This window comes from Etheostoma spectabile, chromosome 23, assembly GCF_008692095.1.
Source record: "Etheostoma spectabile isolate EspeVRDwgs_2016 chromosome 23, UIUC_Espe_1.0, whole genome shotgun sequence".
Lineage (NCBI taxonomy): Eukaryota > Metazoa > Chordata > Actinopteri > Perciformes > Percidae > Etheostoma > Etheostoma spectabile.
In genome coordinates, this window is record NC_045755.1 from 10,087,935 (window position 1) to 10,094,201 (window position 6,267).

Genomic DNA, 6,267 nt, shown 5'->3' on the forward strand with positions numbered 1-6,267 from the left:
TATATATATATATATATATGTATATGTATGTATGTATATATGTATATGTATGTATATATGTATGTATGTATATATATGTATATATATATGTATATATGTATATATTTATGTATGTATGTATATATGATTATATGTATGTAAATATGTGTATATATACATATGTATGTATATATATATGTGTGTATATATATATATGTATGTATATATATATATATACATACATACTCAGAGTATTTGTTTTACAGCACACACAGAGGAGCTGTCCTCCAGCCCCTCCCCCTTATGAAGTTGCCTGCCGTGTGCCTGACAGCGTCAACAGTGCACTTGCTCAGAGAGGCTATCGTTACATTAGCACTAGCATGCTGCTGGTTGTCTGGCCGTGTGATTACCTGTACTAATAAAATCGTTGCAACACTGCGGCCACGCTGCTGATAAAGCTCCTCGAACATCATTTATCAGAGTCTGGTTGTTACCCCTCTCCGTGGCAGTCTCCACCGCTCCATATCTTTACAACGGAGCTAGCTAAGTGGAGCTAACCTCTAATCAGTGCTAATCATTGCTAATCGAGCCTTCAGTTCTCCGTGCCTGTATCCATTAACTGCACGTATGGACTCAAGCCCGAATAAAACCTTTAATTAATGAATTAAACTACAATTCAGAGTTGTTTGAATGAAAGAAATCTGCTCAAGTTATGGCGTAGCGTTATCACCATAGACGGTTAAAGAAATGGACCAGCAGATCCCGCTGTTCTGGACAGAGACCAGTGAAGGACATTAGAAGCACTTTTCCGGTGATGGCTGAGCGTTACTGCACAGCCTCCAACTGAGCTTGAAGACGTAGATGTGACGTGGGCAACGTGTCTGAAAGTTGTAAGTCTTCTGGTAGCTGTGCCTAGAGAAGTCTCAATCATTCCCAATCAACAGAGATGGAGAGCGTAGGTATATTTTAGGAGATAACATAGACACAGGCTAATTACTGCTAACTAACATGCTAGTTAACAGTAATTAAACCTAAACAGCTGATGTAAATCGAAACTGTCAGCGAGCTTCTCCTGGCAATACGGTGATTTGTCAACTATGCGACAGCAAGTCGGTTGGTTATGACACAATCGTTAGCTTATTTTTATAAAAATGTATGCTACTGAGCCATAACGTGAGCCACAAGGTAATGGAGCCTTTTATGCATTGTGTTTCTTTAGAAATAAACAATGGACAAATATTCTTTAAAAACATCAGATGTAAAATTATTTGCTGTCGAAGTGGTGACAAAATGAAGGGCAGTCATTGGAATGCTAACAGCAGGGGATGGCACGGTAGCATTAAAATGGCGCCATGGGAGCTACGCCTAGAGAGGAGAGGCTTACCACCTTGGTTATCACGCCAGGCTGATGCTTTGTGTGGAGCGTAGACTGATTTGCTCTAGCTAGTCACGTGACCAAATTGCAGTCTTTGCGATTTGGAAAATCATGTTTTAACATATTGCAATGTTATGCAAATAATCGTTCAGCCCTAAAATAAATAGAACCAGGTTCGGATTGTGCATTGCTAGCAGAAGCGCCAGAAGTAGAGGCACTGTTGTTTATATCCTGTAATGCCAATTGTAAAATAACTTTCCAGCTGTGCAACTTTGCTTGTTTGTGTTCTCACAGTACAGTCCTTTGGCAAAGGTTAGCGCATGAGAATCATTTGATCCCCAGTAAACCCGTACTGTTTCAGTGCCGTTGAGCAAAGCACTGAAATGCCCATTGTAGCTGGCTTAGTAGCAAACCGTGGAAGGCCTCAGTTTGACAAACATCACCATGTTTCTTGCTAAGGCTGTCAGGTTAAATAAAGGGGAAGCACTTTTTTGGTGTTTCTTCCCAGTCCCAGCTTTTGAGGATGTATTACGCTAACTCTCTCACATCCATATTTCATTAGCCTCCATCAAATATGAATGTGGTTACTAGACATCATTACATGCCTACAAACAGACCCACCACCATTTTAGTGCCAAATCAGTGTCGACCTTTCACCACGTGTTCACAACTCCAGCTCTCTGTAGAAATATGATTTTTGAATTTGATGTTACGGTGAAGTAAAATGCAATTAATTAATGTTCTGTTTTTTGATCCCTTGTAGGAAGAGATTGTTTTAAAATCAAAGTTATTTCACTTTCAACAAAAGTATTGCGTTTAGAAAAGCTTGATGCACCCACACACCGGTATATCCTCCAGCAACTTTCCAACCATCCTCTCATACCCGCCCTCTATATTAACTCTCTACAATGGAAGGCCATTTATTCCTTTATTAAATTACACTCAATGACATAGAACATTGTGACAGCAGATTGGCCTACACAACTCAACGTGAATGGCAGTTGCCAATAACTTCAGTGTCTCACCACCTTATCTGTTTCTGAATAAAATATGTTCTCATTTGATGCTGTTTGCTTTAATTAAACACTTTTATTAGATGCCCACAGACAACATAGTGAATTGTTTCCCACCCTCGCAATTTCTGTACTATATCCCTAGATGCCTGAGAAGGATTCATTTATTTAACTTTTATTAGTTTTCTTCTGAACAAATTCAATTAGAAGTGCTTGAAAGCTTACACCACTCCAGAATGTTTGCCAACTTTTCAGTACCAATCTCTTGTTATTCTTGCCTGTATATTCTTCATTATGAAACCTGTTGTTTCCTATCTTATTTTTGCTTTATCTAATATGCAATTAGATGTGTTCATAATGGCACTGGCACATCGCTGCCAACGGTTTGCTGGCTCTCTATCGTCAATATGTCAGTGCCAATCTTTTGCTGTCCTTCTGAATGACTTTATTTTTATATTTTATAGTTTAATTAATTAAATATACAACTAGGAAGGTTTGTTACAGGCTTACAGATTCAAAACTGGCAAGTGTGTAACAACTCTGTGTTAGGCCAACGGTGCCAGCATCATTTTTCTATGATCTCTCTGTGGACTCATGAAAGAATTTGTTTTGCCCTCTCATTTCACATGATTTTGCCTGATATCTCTTCAGTGCCAATATGTCCATTTAAAATCTTTGGTATGCACACGTGTCTTTGTGTATCACACTGCTTTGTCTTAAGCTTGATTAAAAGAACGGATGCACTGTTATTGCACGGCTGTAGTCTCATATTCAGTAATGAGACAGACTTTAGGTAACTGGATTAGACAACAAGGTAAAGGAGTCTAAAACTGAAATGTCCAACTGAAGAAATAATGGTCCACTCATACATCTTGATAATCTAAACAGTTCACAGTATAGCATCCTCCAGTTATGGGGGATAGGGGATTGAAGATGGAAGGAACATGTATAGGGACTATGGCATTTCAACCAATAAAAATAATCACAATCTATAACTTCTGGTAGCCACAATTTGATCCAATAGGAAATTACTCAAGTTACTAATTGAGATGGAGACATTTTACCATTCATGCTGGCCCAGCCTCTCTGTTCCATCCTCCCACACCCCTCCTCATCTCATTCACCCAAGCAGCGCTTCAGCCACGACTTTTCCCATTCACAATCTCACCCTCATTAATTTCCCTCATTCTCTCTGCCGCCTCATCTCGAGGGAGCCCGCCACCGTCCAGGTTCCTTTTTCCACCGGGTGATTAAGATTCTATCTGATGACTCTCAGGTGCTCTGCTGGAGAGAGCTCTGCAGGGCTGCTTCGCGGGATCCTGCTGTACATCTTGAGAAAGACCGTGGATGATTGTACATTTTAATTCATGGTGTGGCAAAGTCTTTTCTGGTTCAACTTAGATAAATGGATGGATGGATAGGTTAATACTTTATTCATGCTGACTGAAATTTAGGCATAAGTTGAGCTACATGTAGGTTGCTAGCAAAAGGCTTGATAACTTATTCCTTGCTTCACTGCCTTTTACTACTTTTTTCATCATTGATTTGGTCTGCATAGTCACAATTTGATACCAGATTTATATTTCCTGTGTGTGTCTGTGCATCACTGAGTGCCAACTGTCTACTCTCTGTGGTGTTCCCCTGTATCAGGACTGTACTTCCTGTGCCAAGGGGATATCCAGCTTTTGCCAGCTCAGTGACCAGTCAGTTATTGGTCATTCACCACAGGGTTGTCCCTGTACTTGTAGGACACACACACACACACACACACACACACACACGTCAAAAGCCATGGGAGGCGGGGGGCAGACACACCAAAAGTGGTGCCGGATGCAGCTCATGAAGAGATTTTTGGTGGGGGGGGGGGGGGGGGGGGGGGGTGTTGTGGTTGGGAAGCACTGTGGTTTTTGTCATGCTGCGTGCGGTTGTTGTAGTCATAGTATGTGTCTTTGTTGGCGAGAATGTATCTACTATACTGCCACATTATACTGTATGCAATGTAATTGTCTTTCCATTAAGTCTGCTATCCATTTGAGCCTCTGAGTGAGTTGTGTTTGCGCGTGCAGGGGACACACTGCACGCACAAACAACCGGGCAAAACCTCTTCACAGCAATTTTAAATAAGAGAAAAATCCAATGCCAATATATTGTCTTCAGTACCACTGTCCTCGGCTGTAGGAGGGGAAAACAAACAAAATAAAAAATACAAGCCACACATGAGCCAATGCATCCTAATGTCTGCCCTGAGTAGCCAACACACACGTATGTACACACTCATTCGCTCTCTCATTCCCTCTTGTCTGCCAGCTTGCTGGCAGAAGTGTTTGTCTGCAAAGGAAATAGAATTTGATGATGAAAGTACCCTTGAAGCAGGACACACACACACACACACACACACACACACACACACACACACACACACAGCTCCTAAATTTCACTGACATGGCAATATGACAGAAAATGTGTTTTTTCCGCAGCGTGGCAGCAGGCATCAGTGGCTGTGCTCTTGGGGAGATGAATGATGGAAGGGTAGAAGTGCTGGTGGAGAAGAGAGATGCTGCTACAATAGATATTGAAAGAGAGAGAGCGAGGGTAAGAGATATCAGTAAAAGGAATTTAGAGGGGGGAAAGTGTAATAAATGGAGTGTCCCAACAGCAAAAGACCAGGAAGGGAAATTAGGAAGGTTGAGATGATTGAAAAATGTTTAAAGAAAAGGAGACATCTTGAAAGTGAGGAATAGAAAGAGGAAGAGGAGGTAATGAGAGTAGAAGCTGTGAGATAACATAGGTGGTTAAAAGGAAAAGCTAAAATGGAAGGGAGAGCTTTACAATGGCCTTACCCCAGAGTAACAAATGAAAAGAAATGCTTGGTTAGCACTTATTGCAAAGCTTGCTATCACATAATGTACTTAGAGTAAATGGACCGAAAACACAGTAAAAGGACAAAGTGTTCAAATGTTTTTTTGTTGCAAAAGGATGTGAGAACGCAGCATTGATTATGTTTGACAATCAAATGGCTACTGACCATTTGGCTTGAGAGTGCCCGGAAAGTGCATTGAATGATAGGCTTGGATTTACCCAAGTCAGTCTGAATACAATACTCATGCTAAATCTTGTGTTTTGTGGGACAACATCCTCAGTCTTTGTTCATCGCAAAAAAAAAATATATATATTTTTACTTTGCTGGCCTACTTTGGGATTCCACACCTTTGTCATGATATATAAGCAAGCTTTTTGTGAAATGCTTAAACAACATTTTTGGTGCACTTAACTCCCCACAGATTAGGACTCAAGATAAAACACTAGAATAAGGCTGGGCAATCCAAAAATAGCAACCCTCCAAGGTTACAATGAGACAGGCCCCCTGAGAGCTCAGATCACCAAGTGGTATTAACTTGTTGTGCCAAAGGCTGACTTATTTCCTTCAGCTGGGGGATTACACCTCACATGTCAAGATCAAACTGTAAGTGGATAAGGTGACATCAGAGATGTGTAAAAGCGAAGCAGGGATTATTTAGGGCTATAGTCATATGTAGCTCTAATTGTCACATATAAAACCTTCCCGGACTGATTTAATTTCTGTTTATCATTTTGAGCTCTTTCCCTAAATAGTTCTTGACATTAAACTTTTCTATTTTGATCAATAATGCGCAGTTGTCGTTTGCCTGTTAAGGTCGAGGAAATAAAAAAGGCTATTATAGTGTGAGATGTTCTAAATTGTTAGCGTTACCGGCGGGAGAGAAAGAAAGGAAGGAAGCAAAGCTCTTTGGGTTAGAAGCGGAGGAGTCAGAGAGAGGCGAGGAGAAGGGAAACAGACACTAACCCAAAGAAAAAGATGGATGATGAAAGACAGTAACACACACACACACACACACACACACACACACACACACACACACA

At 40.7% G+C, this 6,267-nt stretch overlaps 1 protein-coding gene and 1 long non-coding RNA gene across 7 annotated transcripts in view; one reads left to right on the forward strand and one right to left on the reverse strand.

Annotated features, from left to right (window-relative positions):
* grm8a (glutamate receptor, metabotropic 8a) overlaps window positions 1–6,267 on the forward strand; it is a 311,638-nt gene that overhangs the window by 64,093 nt on the left and 241,278 nt on the right. The gene's annotated exons all lie outside the window — the stretch shown is intronic.
* LOC116672992 (uncharacterized) overlaps window positions 1–6,267 on the reverse strand; it is an 18,282-nt gene that overhangs the window by 282 nt on the left and 11,733 nt on the right. The window contains exon 3 of the long non-coding RNA XR_004327702.1: window positions 2,502–2,508. This is a non-coding gene — a long non-coding RNA (uncharacterized LOC116672992). The remainder of the gene's footprint in view (window positions 1–2,501; window positions 2,509–6,267) is intronic.